This window comes from Pinus tabuliformis, chromosome 1_1 (assembly GCF_031772625.1).
Source record: "Pinus tabuliformis cultivar Carrire ecotype Pingquan chromosome 1_1, CPIR1, whole genome shotgun sequence".
In the NCBI taxonomy this organism is placed as follows: Eukaryota; Viridiplantae; Streptophyta; class Pinopsida; order Pinales; family Pinaceae; genus Pinus; species Pinus tabuliformis.
This window is the reverse complement of record NC_142297.1, coordinates 301,048,874-301,067,903: the sequence shown is the minus strand read 5'-3', so window position 1 is coordinate 301,067,903 and position 19,030 is coordinate 301,048,874.

Here is a 19,030-nt window from a genome sequence, read left to right as displayed (position 1 = left end):
TGATGTAAACTGTTAACAAGCGGAGAGGAATCACCGATAATGATAATGATCCTCAAGGTACTGCAGTACAATTCACGTAGTGTGAATAAAGGACTTGGCGTCAAACACCACGCAAAATCTTTCGGTCGAAGGCCATTGATGTAAACCTGTCGCCGGAATTGAGAAACTTGCCATTGAGACATGCAAGCTTCAAAGTAGTGAATGGGGTGTTCCTAGATCAACTTCTTGGATAAAGAGCTGATGTCGACAAGAAGTGATCCGTCACAGGAGGGCCTTAATGAATCCCACATCAATGACACGGAACGAAGCAAATGATTTTGATGGAGGTGAAAACGATCTGGTGATATAAGGTTCAGGGTGGCGGTCATGAAAGAATGGAGTATAATGTATGGTAGTGGGTGAGACACAGGTGACTTCTCTGGATGACTTCTCTTGAACATATCGGCGACACTGATGTGATGGATTGGTAGTATTAACCCCAAATTTGGATGGTATGGCGTGACCATGGTGATGTTACTGGTGAATGAAACAACCCAACCGACTCGGACACGGAGTGGAAGTCTCATGTTCAAGAGCGACTTGCTACCAACAAAGTTTCTTTGAGTTTTCTTCCCAATTTTTCCCTACTCATTGCTGACCAGTACCTCTTTATTTTTGTCAAGCTTGAGGAGGATAGCATATGCTTGTTCTATAATTTTCCCTTCGGGCAAACCCATCGTTATGTTTTAACGAGCCTAGCGATAGTGAAACTCGTTCTCGTCTAAAGACAAGTTTGTCGCTATTAATCATTTTAACGAGTTTAACGACAAAGATAACTCGGTCCTTTCCAATTTTAGAGAGTCTAAAAAGGAACGTAAAGGTAACCCCAAAATTCTTTTTCGTCATCTAATCCCTTAATCCGAAAAAGTATAAAACAATACAGAATGGATGAATTTTCGATAGTCTTAACGAGCCGAACAAAACAAGCGCTCGATCCTTTTGTGTAATAATCCCTCAGGTCCAAAAAGATTAAAATCTAGAGGAGGGATAGCACTTCTTGTCCCTTTAACGAGCTGGAGAGGCCAATGGCTCGCGAGTCAGTTGAAAAGAACTTAAAGGAGACTCGTCTTTTGAGGAACGAGTGATAAAACGGGTAGCAGCTGATTCCAGGTAAGGTTTGGAATTTTCCAATCACGGCAGTGTCACAAGGATGGCTAGTGAAATCACTCTTCGCAGCTGTTCCTCAAAATGGGTAAACAATCAAATGGAGGTGAAAGATCGGCCAATGAAAAGTGGAGGTGAGGGTGCAAATACGACCAAGGCTTTAACGTCTGAAGTACTATATTCACGATGGTTATTTATCGGGGAATAGTTCATTTTTTAACGAGCCTAAACGCGGGTGGAAACATTTGCTCATGTCTTATGTTTATTTTTTAACGAGCTTGAACTATGTGCTAAAACTGCTCGATGCGGGTTTATTTTTTAACGAGCTTGAACTCTGCAGTAACACTGCTCGTGGCTAGGTTTATTTTTTAATGAGCTTGAACTTTGCAAAAACATTGCTCGTGATAAGTTTCCATGCCCCCAGCATAATAACACAAATCGAGGTGCATGCCCTCCAAGCTTCCTTTCATTCATATCGGTCCATTTTGTTACAAGGAAAAGTGTCTATTTAGAACTTCTCTATCCCACTAAGGTGTGACAGCTACCTTAGAAACAAGCAGAGAAAAACTAGTTTTGTATTTCCTTTATGAATTATAGATAGAGAGGAATAGAAAGAACCAACCTGTGTCTTGCGCTAATCCTTTGATCCAATCCCTCTCTTCTTTGATAGTCTCCAGCTACCTGCTCCCTTGCATGCCTAGCTTCACAAAGTACCTGTAAGATCACAGAAGAAGAGCACTATACAAAGACATGGATCTATATTCATAAACAACTTAGGATCAGATTTAAGTTAACCATACAAATATAACAAGCATCAATGATACAAAAGCATGGAGGAGAACTCAAATAGTTTTTATTGATAAACATGAAAAGATCCAGGAGGAGTTACAACTAGTGGTTCTGACCCAGCATCAACCTCCCAGCAAAGAAGCCCATATTCACCTCAAACAAAGCATAAATCACCCAACAATCTGATTTTTGTCTCTAGAAACCAACAACAATTCCTTACAATATGCAAAATTCCAGCCTCTGGATCTCTGGGATGAGGGATCCATATATAGATATCTGTAAGGAGGATGAGTCAGCTTGTGATTTGATTAGTGTCTTCTCTCTGTCAGTTCTTGCTTCCACTTGGAGACTGAGGGCCTCTTACTCATCCTTGGTCGAATTCAGTGAGGCAAGTGTCATAGGAGAAGATTCTGGAAGCTTCCATTACCTCTCCACCTCGCGGAATGACACTGCCATTTGTCATTTCTCGCCCATCGCACCCTACAGAAGGGAGTTTTGAAATGAAACGCACCCTCACAGTGCATTTGGGTGAGATGCAACGCACCACCCCAGTGGAGTCGCCATTTTGCTATAGGGAAAAGTGTCTATTTAGAACTGCGCTATCCCACTAAGGTGTGACAGCTGCCTTAGAAACAAACAGAGAAAAACTACTTTTGTATTTCCTTTATGAATTAGAGATAGAGAGGAATAGAAAGAATCAACCTGTGTCTTGCGCTAATCCTTTGATCCAATCCCTCTCTTCTTTGATAGTCTCCAGTTACCTGCTCCCTTGCATGCTCATCTTCACAAAGTACCTGTAAGATCACAGAAGAAGAGCACTATACAAAGACATGGATCTATATTAATAAACAACTTAGGATCAGATTTAAGTTAACCATACAAATGTAACAAGCATCAATGATACAAAAGCATGGAGGAGAACTCAAATAGTTTTTATTGATAAACAAGAAAAGATCCAGGAGGAGTTATAACCAGTGGTTCTGACCCAGCATCAACCTCCCAGCAAAGAAGCCCCTCTTCACCTCAAACAAAACTTAAATCACCCAACAATCTGATGTTTGTCTCTAGAACAACAATTCCTTACAATATGCAAAATTCCAACCTCTGGATCTCTGGGATGAGGGATCCATATATAGATATTTGTAAGGAGGACGAGTCAGCTTGTGATTTGATTAGTGTCTTCTCTCTGTCAGTTCTTGCTTCCACTTGGAGACTGAGGGCCTCTTACTCATCCTTGGTCGAATTCAGTGAGGCAAGTGTCACAGGAGAAGATTCTGGAAGCTTCCATTGCCTCTCCACCTCACGGAATGACACTGCCATTTGTCATTTCTCGCCCATCGCACCCTACAGAAGGGATTTTTGAAATGCAGCGCGCCCTCACAGTGCATTTGGGTGAGATGCAACGCACCTAGCCAGTGGAGCAACTGCAATGATCCTGTTTTGACCAATTCTGAGCAGTTTCTGGTGGAGAAATTCTGGGAGAAGCTGTAATCTGTTGACCTTGTTCTTTTAGGGGTTAGAACAACTCTTTTAGGGACTTAGGAGCCCTTGGTTTATGGACATTTCATGCTTGGAGTTGTAGGGCACAAAAATGTCTATAACAGACATGTACCTTACTTTGAGAGATCAAATGTTTTGAATTTGATGATATTAAGCATAGTTGAAGAAGAGAGTTTTGTTGCAACTTAATGACTATATGGAACCATATTTCAATATAGTTGTGATGCACATAGTCCACTTGCTGAGTTGGATAATCTTGGATGTATTATTTTCCCATGAACACATGGAAGATTTGTATTCTTCTGTTTATTCTCTTGAAAACATGGAGGATTTGATGCTAACAATGAGGGAGCTCTCTCAATCTCTGATTTTGGGGTCTTCAGTTCATAAAATGCAGCCCATGATCCTTTGGTATTCTCATTTGAATCTTCTTCTTTTGAATGTGCTCCTTCAATGATATCAAGAGGATCTTTTTCTTGCAATATTCTTCCTGAGCTATGGTGAATACCATTTATCTAACAAGAGATGCTTGGAAGTGTTTTACCCCAACATCGTAAGTTGGTTGAGCTACTTCAATGTGTGAGTTTGGAAATGGTTGTACACGTAGTTGAGTGGGAGTGGAAATTTGAGATGGATGTTGTTGGGGTTGTGGTTGTGATGGAGGTGGATGGTAGGCATAACATGAAGCTAGGTATGGAGGATATTGAGGAAAATATTATGGATATTGTGGAAGGTTCCCATAAGTTCCTTTCCAACCTTGCTGCCAAGATTGGTTTTGGGGTTGAGATGACCAATGTCGCCAAAGAAAGGGTGTGTTCCAATTACTTTGAGATGGATATGCATATGCTTGAAATTTTGAATTAGGCTCTTGCATCATATTGGGTTGACTAGGCTGCCATGGTTGTCTTGGAGCTACATAACATAGTCACTTTGGTGATTGACTTGCCCCATTGTCCTCTTGGTAAATTTCCTTCAACCATGGTAATGATAGGAAATGTTTAACATCATGAGCTTCTGTATGGACAACGCAAATATCAACATATTCTTTTTTCTCATTTTGTATTCTTAACATTTCCACTTTTTCACTTAGATTGCTAAGAATTTCAATTTTAAAGTTATCAAGAAAATTTCCAAGTTCAGTTTGACTTACTCATCTTGATGTTGATTGACATACTCTTAGCCTTCATCTTATATGTGTTTGCATGTTTGACAAATTTCTTCAAATGATAATTGGTATACATTACCTCTACTCATGAGATCAAGGAAATCAATCCATTCATCTCTAATTGTTCTAAATAAGTGTGTTTTTAGTATATCAGATCCTAAATGATGTAATTTTTCCCTTTTAACATTATACATGAACATCTAGTTTAGATCCTCGAGGCTATCATCTTATCCTTGACACATTCTAAAGATTTATTCCTTAAGATCATGATCTTTATATTTTTCTAGAAATATCTTTTGCATCTCACTCCATGATATTATTGAATTAGTCCCTAAAATCTTGAACCATTTAAGTGCTCTATCCTTCAATGTTGTCGGAAACAATCTCAATATTTGAGTGTTTAGTAATAAAAAAAAAAGATCTACAAATGATTTCAAATTCAGAGAGAAAGGTTTTCGGATCCTTTGACCTTAGACCATGAATATTTGGAAGAAAATATCGAGGGATGTTCTTAATGTGCACACTACCATCAGTATCTTGCGTGGGAAATCTGAGAGGATATTCCTTATTGTAATCATCTTCATCCATTTCTTCTACACTATTTTCCATCTCTTCTTTTTCTAGCTGCAAAAGTGGATGGTGATGTGGCTCTTCCTACACCACGTGATCAAATGGGTGGCTAGGATGGTGTTGGAGATTTTTTTTTTGTTTTTATGATTGGATGAAAACACTAATGCAATGCACTTTTCTATTTTTGAAATGAAATATGCCTAATGCAAATATTTCTTTGTTTTTGAAAAAAGTAAAAATAAATGAATTAACTAGGGAAGAAAACAATGCATACTTTAACACCTCCCCAACAACAGTGCCAAAAAGTGATGAGCCTCGGTATTGCAACAAAAATGTTGCAACACGTAAGGCTACCGACTTTAATTATAAAGTTGGGGCTCGTAAAAACTTAAGAGGTATCAGCACTATATTTGTAGCACACAATGTGTCCTTCCTTTGTTCTCATGATGTAATGGAGTGCATTTACTGAAATCAAATCCTAAACTAATTGTAGAAAATGAAATGCTCGAAATGGAAACCTTAACCTATTACAATAAAAAAGCTACAAGGAAATAAACCTATTCTAATCGCGTAAAGATCATGAAATAAATGTAAACCATTACATTTAAAAGAGTTTGGATCCATTAACAGAGTTCCTTGGAGGTGGAAATAAAAAAAGTCATCATTCTATTATCAAATCCATAAATATGTCCATTAAACCAAATCAATAAAATGTTCTTCACGAGTAAAGAGGTGATTCCTAAGTGGTATTTGGTTTTCCATAGTAATTTATTTAGAGCCTAGGGATATTTATTCAACCCTAAGAGACAATAACCAAGATTCTTGATTGAATCTAGGCAAGTAAATGCGTGTTGGAAGGCTACTATACGAAACTACAAGATGCTACAGATTTACTACAGGAAGTTATAATTCATCGAATGACCTAGAAAATCAAATCCAAATTGGATGGGATAATTTTTTTATTTAATATGATGTCTTAGGTATCCATTACAATTAGAATCACTCAAGAATACCTCTTTTAACTCATGCTAAAAAATAGCATAAAATTACTAGTCTAAAAGCTACAAATTTGATAACTAGTGCACTAGTAAATTTATCAAATCCCTAACCTAATCAAGTGAAAATATAAGGCGGTGATTTTTATTATTAACTAGAATTATTTTGTGATCTAATGCAAGTGAAACGAACTTGATTGAAGCTCATTAGCATGCTCTAAAAAATATCTGAAATTTATTGTTCTTTGCCGCAAAGGAGTTTCATAAATCTAGATTTGGGAATAAGAAAACTAATCCAAGTAGCTAAATGCTTACTATGAACTTCCAAAGCTTTTCCAAGGATTGAATTATTCTTGTGATCGTGCAAAATAACTTACATCAAACATTTAACCCAATCATACAACAATAAATCATTAATACTAAATGTAGAAATAGAAAGAAACATGAACAAGAGGTGCATGTGAATGAGAAGTGAAAATAAGATAATAAAATGATGCGAAAGGGCTTTATGGCTCCTGGGATGTCCAATCTCAATGAAACTAAGAGCCCTATGAAAAAGACCAAGACTTAGAAGCTGAACATGTCACCAATCTTCACTATTTTCATCAATATTATTACATCCCTCCAAGAAATTACAATGGAACTCCAAAAATATGAGTTCTCTCCACAAGAAGACTAAGAAAGATCCACCCTTAGCGGAAAATTCAACTTAATACTTATAAAATATGATTAGGAATCATTCCCCGTGAATGGAGGAAGCTTTCCCCACCAAAATCCCTTGATTAATGGATCTGGTTCCCAATACTAGAAATTTGCATCAAATGGCAGGGAATACATTCTTAGATTTCCTCAATCATTAGAGCTCCACAATATGTTCCATAATTGCATAATATCTTGTTGATCTATTATTTAAAATTAATCCTCCTATAGTAGGAAGAAAGTTCCTAAATTATCTCCTCATCCAAATCTTAATAATCTGCCCAATATTCTCACAATATTCCATAAAAATAAATAATATGGGGCACAAATATACAATTATTCATAAACCTTCCTAATAAATGTATTAAAGTTAAAAATACATTATCTAATGAAAGAAGAGAGGTTTAATGTGCTGAAGGATGGTCATATGAGCCTTAATTTATGTTTAAATGAAAGGCATGGGCCTTAATTTATGTCTAATTTAGAAACCCATCATAAGTGCTAGACAACATGTTGCGAATGTATGTGATGCAATAGCCAAGCAAATGGGAGGATTACCTCCATTTGGTTGAGTATTATTATAACAATAGCTACAACAAATCGTTGAAGATGAGCCCTGATGAAGTATTATACGGAAGAAGGTGTAGGACTCCCGCAGGATGGCATAACCCAGAGGATAAAATGATCCTAGGACTCAAAATGTTAGCTGAAATGGAACAAGAAGTGAAGAAAGTTAGACAGAACTTGGAAGAAACTCAAGAAAGACAAAGAATTTATGCAGATAAAAAGCAGAGTTTCAAAGAATACCAAGTTGGGGATCATGTTTATGTCTAGATAAGACCTAGGAAGAGGACTTTTCAGTGGGGTACTTGTGCTAAATTGGCACCCTGCTATTGTGGCCCTTTTCAAATTTTGGGAAGGGTAGGACCAATAGCTTATCAGCTTGCTCTTCCCCATCACATAAAAGTACATAATGTGTTTCACATATCACTCTTAAAGAAATATGTGTATGATGCCAGACATATTATTAATTGAAAATATGTTCAAGTAAGTATGTGTGAATTTGAAGTTATACTATAGCTCGTAAAAAAAGAAGTAATGGTGATAATGGTGTTTTGGATAGATTGAACGAGATGGGGAGTTTTTGGTAGAACCCTGGTGTATTCTCGATCAAAGATAAATAAAGTTGTTGAATCGAGCTATCACTCAAGATAAAGTGCAATGGAAGCACTTTAGCCCAAATGAAGCTACTTAGGAAGATGAAAGTGTACTAAGACAAGCTTATCCTTTTCCGTTTCAAGGGCTACAGTAAAACATCGAGGACAATGTTCTGCTTAGGAGGGGAAGATCTAACATATTCCAATCAGCAATCAAAATTATTTTTACGTTGTTGGTAAATGGGACTTTGGAAGCCCAATGACATTCTAAATGCATAATTTAATTAATAATAATATTGTTTCTTTTTATTTATCATATTATGAAATTTCCAGAATTCAAGACGGGATACGAGAAATGGATTCCAACCTCTAGAATGTTAGGGACAGTTAAAACAATTATACCTTTCTTCCGAGAGATAAAAAGAGATCTCAATGGAAGAAAGGGTGTTGAATCTGGAAAAAAGAAAAGGTAATGGAAGGAATGTCCAGAGTTGGTGTCGAACCAATGGATCACCTTGTTTCGGAAAGGAATCATAGGCTTGAAGACTAGACTGCAGTCGTGATGTGTGTAACATGATTTCAAAATTAATGAGAATTGTTGCCTATTGTTGATGCAGGTGAATCTAACCAAAGTCTATTATTTATTAGAGGATTTAGTTTGTAAAGTTTGGATTTAATTAATTAATTAATTTCTTTCATAGTTCTTAAGAAAAATGATAATTCTTGTATGTAAGAGAAGATTTGAGAGTATTGTGGAAGGTTTGAGAAGATTATGAAATAGTTACCTCTTATCTAGGGACAAGGGATTGGATGAGAGATTTTAGGGATACAACTAGATATTTTGGGAGTTAGTTTAGGGATCTAGAACATACCTTGTGTTCTAATCCATTTGTATAAATTGGGGTGAGCCTATGAAGCATGTAAGAGGTAAAAGTGTGTGAGTGAGTGTGAGAAATGACAGGCTGTGAATAGGCCATGATTTCTCCTACAAATATTTTCTTTATTAATTAATAAATTGTTGACAATTTTTATGTGTATATGATTGATATGAGAACTTTTATGTGTATATGATTGGTGTGAGTTTTGATTTAGTTTTACGTGTGTTTGTAAAGACCCTATAGTTAGATGTTATTTGACCTGCGTCAAAATTTTGGTATCAGAGCTTAAGGTTAGATAAAAATGAGCATGATCCAATTAGTTGAAAAAATATATCTAGAGTTTAGGAGTCGATCTTCTGAAGATTTGTTGTGAGAGACTACAAGTGGTTGAGCTCGAATTGTGAGCACGTGATATTCCTAATTGAGTGTGCATGTGTTTGCAGTCTGTGGGGAGCGTATCATGAGGCACTGGAATTATGAAGAGTGCAGTTTGTAGAGAAAGGTGACTACTTGAATGAGTTTGATACCCAACAATTTACAACATACGGTTAGCTCGAAATGTTTCAGGGAGGGTGAACCACAAAACTGGTCTGAGTTTTTAATTTTCTGGAAGTCGTATCACTGCTTCTTTTCATTGATTCGCAGTGCTTCAGCGTATGCTGTTGGGTATTTTTCGATGGGGAAAATACCAAAACCAAACAAACAAACACCACAGAGCCAATGCTCTGTTGCATTTCTTCCAGGACCTTTGCACAGGGAAGCTATTAAAAACAAATATGCTCATGACAGTCCATTACACAGCCATAAAAACATTTCTATTGCTTAAAAACAAAAGACTAATACAAACTTCATCCTCTTTTACTGTGAGGGATTTTCCAAAACAACATTCAACCAAAACTCTGTTTTCACCTGAGAAATTACTTGTTGGGTTTACTGCTGTAAAACCCCTTTTACATTACTGCTGTAAAACAAATTTTTACATACACAGTAAAAATTTCATTACATTCACTTATATAAAGAAGGACACACTCCATGCGCTCTTTCACTTCTGGTTTTCCACTGCTGTGGATATTACAAAATCAACTTCTAAACATTCCTCTGTTTTTCAATGTCAGACAAACATTACATCCCTGTTCCAATACATCACACTGTTGTACACAAAGTTTCATGCGCTACCGCGCGCAGTCACAATACACACAAAAAACTTGCTGGAGCTCTGCGTAGCCACCTCTCCATTACATTCTTTTCCCTTGCTCTCTCTTGGGCATACCGTGCACAGCCTCAATGAACACCACACAAAAAAAATACAACTCGCGCAACAACTACACTTACTCAGCCACAATACATTGTTATATATTAAAACATACAAAATGCATAGTGCGTATGCACAATGCACAAAACTACTCTCCGTAGACTCTTTTCTACGACATATATATAAAACTTATATAAAAATATATATAAAACTATACGCCCATACCCATATTAATGGGTTTCCACCAAAACTACGTATATATAAAAAAATGTGATAATGTGCCCATAACCATTTAAAGGGCGTTCACCAAAAATTACGTACAACCACCAACTCCATTAATTCTTCCATTCTCGGCGGTCAACAAAAAGACAAACACTCCACACAAAATTAATTCGCTGCAGGCCCGTATGCAACTTCAGGAAATCGACGGTGGAGATTGATGAAGAAAATCAGACGGTTGACAAGAATATCGGAAGCCAGTTTGCTGCCGAACTTTAACGCCCGAGAAATTACGTTGGCTGATGTCAGGGGGGAGCCATGCGTCTGCTCCATGTTGTATCGGGTTCAAAAGTACGGAGATTCCCTTCGCCGGAAAATGGTCCGAGAAGTTTCAGGCGGGTATGCTGAACAGTTTCGGTCTGCTGTCATTCATGCTTGCTGAGTCGGCTGCCCACGTCCGCCTGCTGCCTGCTGTTGGAATTAACATTCCAACACTCCCCTTTAATTTCAACTGCTGGGCATTCAGTTATACCCAAGCACTTCCTCTCGTAGAGGGATTCCTTAGTACTTCTGTTACAAAGATATCTTCCTCACATAGAGGGATTCACCAACTGCTTCTGATGTAGTTCACAAACAAACAAAGTTGTCTTCATCTTAATAGAGGGATTAACCTGAAACTGTGCTTAAGAGCACCTTCCTCATGACAGAGGGATTCACCATGTGACTATGGTGAAAAGCATCATCCTCTTGATAGAGGGATTTACCATGTGTATGCTAAAAAGTATCTTCCTCTTGACAGAGGGATTTACCATGACACTGTGCTGAAAAGCACCTTCCTCTTTAACAGAGGGATTCACTAAGAACTTCACTTCCTCTCAAGGAGGGATTACTGGCAAACACTACTTTAGATGCAGTTTCAAATCAAAACATTCATTGCACTGTTGTGCATACTCATTACATTGTTCTTTTATGTTGCTGCATGTTCTCTGCTGCACTGTTGTGCCATCTTCTTTGCTGCGTCTACCCCACACTTCTGTGTCTGCTCTTGTTGTTGTGTTGCTGCACTTCACTTACATTTCTTTGCGAACTCTGCATTGCTGTGCATTCTTCAAAGACAGAATACTTTGTCTTTTCTGGAACAATTACTCTGTCCCACCTTACAAATTTACACTGCTGTGTGTAAACATTTCTTACATTCACTGCTATTGCATATGTTGCATTTCAATTCAATGAACAACAAATTCATTACATTTACCTTTACTGCTGTAAGGAAAATTTCTTTTGCATGTGCTGCTGTTCAAAACTTCTTGCTGCTGCATTTTTCATATTCACTGCTGTCCATACCCATAACCATAGACTGTCATCCATGGGTTTTTATTTGCTGCTGCGTTGCCTCTGCAATTTGCACTGTCGCTGCCTTTTGTTTCATCATACTGCTGTGCCCATACTCTTGGCACTTCATTCTCCACAAAAAAATAACACGGGTTGCTGCCTTTTCTTATGCACCCTTGCTTCACACAATCTTAGTCTTCATTCAAAATTTTTTTTACACAATGCACTACTATGCAATTCCTTTGGCTTTCTGCTGCCACACACATTATTATACATCCAGTGTGCATTAAAAATCTGCTGTCCCTGTTTATCTTTATGCATTTCTTTGCATGTTGCATTGCATACAAAAGATATTACATTTTTTTTACTGCTGTGTGAAAAAAAATTTCATTGCATTCTCAGCCACTGGGCATTTACGCTCTGCTGCGTTTTGCCTTCTTCTCATTTTTTTCTCACTGCTTTGCATTTTCATTCCCAATACAAAACATTTCTATCTGCTGTGTATTATATTCACTCTGCTGTGAGTATATTCTCTCACATTACATAGAAAGAAACTACCTTCCATTGCAATGCATTTCAATGCATGTACTCCATAACAAAAAAAAATTCAAACTGTTGTTTTATGTTTTGTCCTCCCACTGCTGTGAGGGTCTTCTTGCTTTGCACACTTCTTATTGCGCTGCTGCACTTTACATTTGAGCGCTGCCATCTTTTCTTCTTTATGCATTTCTGTTCATATTGCATAAAAACAAAGCAAAAACATTGCTGATTTCATCACTACTGCATATTACCTTTCAGAGGGATTAACAAAGATTTCATTTGCAACTGTTGCGCTGCAATACATCCTCCATCAACAAATGACTGTTAATACAGTTCAGCAAACAAAAATTACAAGCTCCCCTTTAATGTATGCTTGTCTTCTTTTGGCAGACTCTTCTCAAAACAAGTTTAGATCCACTGGGGAGTTCAAGGGGTTTTCAGGTTGCGTTTCCTTCCTTCTCCATACTTGTGTAACTTTCTTCTTTTGCATGGGTCCAGCTTGCATAGAAGCCCATATTAAGCTACAGTCTCGTGCCATATGCCCAATGTTATGACACTTGAAACATCCAACATTGTTCATGAATAACATTTCATGATTTCTTCTAAAATTGTTTCTTGGAGATTTTCGGAGACCACAACATTTATCTTTATGAAATGCTCTACAGTCTTTTGCCATATGACCAAAGTTTGAGCAAGCATAACAATAACCATAAAATGAACTTTGGTACCTGGGAGATGGAGGTTTCCTTGATGTACTTCTGAAGCCTTGCTGCCTTGAGATCCTTTGATGATCACCATTGCCTCTTGCCTTTTTGCCATCAGCTACATTTCTTCTTGGAGCTGGTTTTCTTCTTGGAGCAGGATTTCTTCTATTGCAGCCTTCATTTTTCTCCTTGCCTTTGTTGGAACTAGGAGCTTCACAACTTCTTTCTGGCTTCTTCACATCTCCTTTGCTTAAAGCATCTTCACCCTTGTTTGAGGGTTCACCTACATACCCAAATCCTGATTTATCAGATGGAGATCTGTGATAGCTGAGCATATCATCCAAGGCTTGAGAGCTCTTCATGATCTTGTTCATCCCTTCAACCTTTTTCCTGAGGAGGACAATCTCTTCTTCTAACTTTTCACATTCATTACTTTTCTTTGCTAGTTGTTCCTCAGTTTCTTCCTTGCTACGAGTAGCTTCAGCTGCTACTATTTTGAAGGAGATAATATCTGTCTTCATTTTCGAGATTTCTTCATCTTTTGCTTGACTGCTCTTCATTTTCTTTTCAGCTCCTTGTGCCTGCTTCCTGGCTTCTTGTAGTTCAGACTTAAGGGAGGAGACCTCTGCCTTGTACTGTCCAATCTCTTCTACAAGCTTATTCACTCTCTTGTGTCTTTGTTCAAGTTGACTTGTCAAGACATCTGCCTGCTTCTTTGCTTCATTCAGCTGATTTGTCATGGATATGACTTCTTCATGATGTTTCCTCTTGCATTGGTCAAGCTCCTTCTTAAGCTTGGCAAGCTCTTCATCCTTTTCTTTTACTTGAAGCTTGATGAGGTCAACCTTCTCATTCTCAGCTTCTATGATGGGTTCTTCTTGACTCATTGTCATGGTCAGTGCTCCCTTTGCATGAAGGTCATGCAGTCTGTCTCATATATCCTTTGCTGATGTGTATTTTCCTAGATTCCTCTTCACTTAATCAGGGAGTCCATCCAAGATAGTCTTTGTTGCTTGTGCATCATACTCCATGGATTCTTTATCCATCTTGCTATCATCAATCACTGACTCCCAGACTTCAATCCCCTCAAACATTAGGAAAGTCCTCATCTTTATTTCCCATACATCAAAGTTTCCATCAAACTTTGGGGTTTCAAATAGAATGTATTCTAATGGATTGCCTTCTAGTTTAGTAGAGGAGGGAGACACATTTTTAGCAGGCTTGGAGGCTTTCTTCTTTGACCTTGCCATTCTTATCTAGGCTTTAAATACTTGACTGTGTTTTCTTTTAAATCACTGACTGTTTCTTCAACAGTGACACAAAGGAAAGCTTTGAAAAATACCTTAACTATTTTGGCTGAGTCTTCACACTGCTGGAGAAGTTTGACTGCTGCAACCACACCTTCCTTCAACTTCTTTGAGTCTTCAAAGAGCCTCGACTAGCTCTGATACCACTGTTGGGTATTTTTCGATGGGGAAAATACCAAAACCAAACAAACAAACACCACAGAGCCAATGCTCTGTTGCATTTCTTCCAGGACCTTTGCGCAGGGAAGCTATTAAAAACAAATATGCTCATGACAGTCCATTACACAGCCATAAAAACATTTATATTGCTTAAAAACAAAAGACTGATACAAACTTCATCCTGTTTTACTGTGAGGGATTTTCCAAAACAACATTCAACCAAAACTCTGTTTTCACCTGAGAAATTACTGTGCTGGGTTTACTGCTGTAAAACCCCTTTTTACATACACAGTAAAAATTTCATTACATTCACTTATATAAAGAAGGACACACTCCATGCGCTCTTTCACTTCTTGTTTTCCACTGCTGTGGATATTACAAAATCAACTTCTAAACATTCCTCTGTTTTTCAATGTCAGACAAACATTACATCCCTGTTCCAATACATCGCACTGCTGTGCACAAAATTTTCATGCGCTACCGCGCGCAGTCACAATACACACAAAACTTGCTGGAGCTCTGCGCAGCCACTACTCCATTACATTCTTTTCCCTTGCTCTCTCTTGCGCATACCGTACGCAGCCTCAATGAGCATCACACAAAAAAAATACAACTCGCGCAGCAACTACACTAACACAGCCACAATATATTGTTATATATTAAAACATACAAAATGCATAGTGCGTATGCACAATGCACAAAAACTACCCTCCGTAGACTCTTTTCTACGACATATATATAAAACATATATAAAAAATATATATAAAACTATACGCCCATACCCATATTAATGGGTCTCCACCAAAACTACGTATATATAAAAAATATGATAATGTGCCCATAACCATTTAAAGGGCGTTCACCAAAAATTACGTACAACCACCAACTCCATTAATTCTTCCATTCTCGGCGGTCAACAAAAAGACAAACACTCCACGCAAAATTAATTCGCTGCAGGCCCGTATGCAGCTTCAGGCAATCGACGGTGGAGATTGATGAAGAAAATCGGACGGTTGACAAGAATATCGGAAGCCAGTTTGCTGCCGAACTTTAACGCCCGAGAAATTACGTTAGCTGATGCCAGGGGGGAGCCATGCGTCTGCTCCATGTTGTATCGGGTTCAAAAGTACGGAGATTCCCTTCGCCGGAAAGTGGTCCGAGAAGTTTCAGGCGGGTATGCTGAACAGTTTCGGTCTGCCGTGTTCATGCTTGCTGAGTCGGCTGCCCACGTCCGCCTGCTGCTTGCAGTTGGAATTAACATTCCAACATATGCTCTATATTCATCTTTTCCAGTTGCTTGCACCTCGTAAGGTTTTACTTGAAATAATATTGAAGCATGCACTAAGAAATCTGTGTGAAAAAAAGAGTTGCCGGTTGCTTTGGGAATCAGTGGAACTAAAGGATTATGGAGGAATTGTGAAAGAGATCGCATTACCGTGAAGCTGAAGACGGAGTATCGACATGTCTTCCCTTGCCGAGACTGAAAGTCATTTCTTACTAAGGTTGAGCTAATAGTTGTTGCCATATCAGAGTTTGGTGGAACAATTCATATTATGAGAATGGATTTGGATTGGTCGGAAATAAGTTAATGGCGTGTATATTTGTTAGAGAGATGGTCCATTACATTAAAATGGTCCATTACACAAGGCTGACAAAGTATAAATGGTGAGAGCGCTAATTTCAATCGTAGCCAGAAATACTCCTTTGAAATTCTCATAAAAGACTCAACCCTTAAATTATCGTTTTTTTGCATTCATTGATTCCAATTTTCAATGCATTATTTTTCCAATGAAAAAGAAGAAGGATAAAATTACGTATTTTTCATGACTCTTCCCATTTCAAACTACAAAGAGGTAAAGGAGTATTCTTACTTCATAATATGACGTCATGACTCCTCCCATTTTAATTTATAAAGAGACGAAGAAAGAATATTTGTACTTCATGATATTTTAAAGCAAGAATTATGGAAGAGAATTAGTGGAAGAATTTACATAAGGATTGTTATTTCATATGGGAATTTGGAAGAGAGGATAAATTTGTCATAGTTTTAAATACATGGAACGCAATGAAAGTGTAGCAAGTTCAATAGAATTTGGCATCTAAATTTTGTTGAAACATAATGTATACTAGAGACGAAGAAAGAATATTTGTACTTCATGATATTTTAAAGCAAGAATTATGGAAGAGAATTAGTGGAAGAATTTACATAAGGATTGTTATTTCATATGGGAATTTGGAAGAGAGGATAAATTTGTCATAGTTTTAAATACATGGAACGCAATGAAAGTGTAGCAAGTTCAATAGAATTTGGCATCTAAATTTTGTTGAAACATAATGTATACTAAAGGTATTTGTGATGTATACTAAAGGTATTTGTGGGAGAATGTAATGGAGTTTTGTTTTGTCTAAAGTCATGATTTTTGAGATTAAAGTCATAATTGTACGATTCTAAGGAGATGTCTTTTGAACCTGAATATCATTAAAGAGAGTTTGGAAAGGTTTAATAAGTAATATGAATTTTTCAAAGGTCTTAGTTACTATTAAAAAGTGATGAGTAGATTTGTTAAAGTGAGGGGTTCAAGTGGTTTGTAAAATGACTTATGATAAATTTATAAAAGAAATTAAACATAATAAAACAAAGTCAGGGATATTTTTGAGATTTTTATGTAATGGGTTAAGTTACAAGTGAATTTGAAAGTCAAAATTATTGAATGTAAAAGGGTACATTTTCAGTTGTACTGACACCCAAGGTCCACTCATGAAGAATTGATGTAAAATTCTCGAGTCAAAAGGAAATTTAGAGTCAAGTCAAACGTGTCAATAATTGTAATGGGTGCATGATTGCTGGAGCTCAACACCCAAAGTCTGGTCAAAGTGTTGTAAGGATAATTTGAAGAGCTACTACAGTTGTTCTTTACAGAAAAAATGAGTAAAGAAGTGCTTAGAAAGAAGGTTCAAGTGAAGTGAACCATTGGCCAAGTTTAGAGGAGATAACTTGATAAGTTGATTTAATTGCAGCTTACAGTGAACAAGGTTAAGTTCATGGAAGGAAAAGAAGATGAAGATGCAGGATCGAGGAAAAATTTACAGCGATACCATAACAATTACCATTGTTGATGAAGAGAAAGAGATAGATGAATTAAAAGCAGGAATTGACATATTGAAGGAGTTATTACAAAGGCAGAGACACGGATGGGTAATAAAGAGAATCATTAAATGGTAAATTAAATAGTTGATGGAAAGACGACAAAAGCATAAACTAAAAATTTTGGAAGCAAAGAAACTCCAGACAAAAATATACATTTGTAAACTAGAGCAAGAAACATTTCTTAGTGACAACAATGATGAAATATACGTGGGTTTGATTCCCACAGACGACGCTACAGATTTTTTAGAAGACCAACATGAAGACCTGAAGATAGATTCATCTATCAAACCTCATGTTTTTAAATCTAACCATTGGTGTGGTGATGCAGAATATGTTGTTGAACAACAATTGATACATAAATGAAGAAAGTTGTTGATGAATTGGAAAATGATGGGCCAAATGTCAACATGAGAGATGTTGCATTAAAACTAAAGTTCTTAGAGGGATGGTTGGAAAATACAAAGCCAAAGTGTGACATAAAGGAAATTACGATGGAATACAACATGCCTTCAAATTGACAAATCTAGCGCAATGGAAGCATAGATATCGACAATAAAGTTCAACAAACAAACAATAATGCATAGCAAGAAGACAAGCTAGATATCCAAATTGAAGAACTAAAAAAGCTAATGTTGAAAGAATCTTAGAATATGTTCGTTTAACAAAGAAAAAGCAAGCATGATAATAGGCTATTAATGAATGCGAAAATATGTATCAGCAAAAACGGAGGATAACTACAACATAAATCTTGGAAACCTGGAAACTAGAAAAGGACAACCATAGAGCATCAACAACATGACAAAACAATAGATTTATTGCATGTAAAATTTTGGGATCCAAGCGGAGTTTTATCATCTATTGAAGATTAATGGTCGAGAGACCATGATTTTCTTCTACCTGGGGAGTCTGATGTAGGTGCATCTAACCTGGGTCAATTGTTTATTAGAGGAGTTAGTTTGTAAAGTTAGGATTTAATTAATTAATGTATTTTCCTATAGTTTTTAAGAGAAAATGATAATTCTTGTAAATAGGAGAAGATTCAAGAGTATTGTGGAAGTATCGAGAAGATTATGGGTTAGTTAGCTCTTATCTAGGGATAAGGGATTGGATGAGAGATTTTAGGGATAAAAAGAGATATTTTGGGAGTTAGTTCAGGGATATAGAACCTACGTTGGGTTATTATCCATTTGTATAAATTGAGGTGAAGCTATGAGGCATATAAGAGGTGGAAGTGTGTGAGTGAGTGTGAGAAATGAGAGGCCATGAACATGCCACGATTTCTCCTGTAAATATTTTCTTTATTAATTAATAATTTGTTGAGGATTTTTATGTGTATATACCTAGTGTGAGTTTCAATTCAGTTTTATGTGTCTTTGTGAAGACCCTATGGTTAGATGTTTAGATGTTATTTGACCCGCATCAGCTATGATGGAGAAGAAGATTGGGGGTAGAAGATGACATTATTTCCCTTCT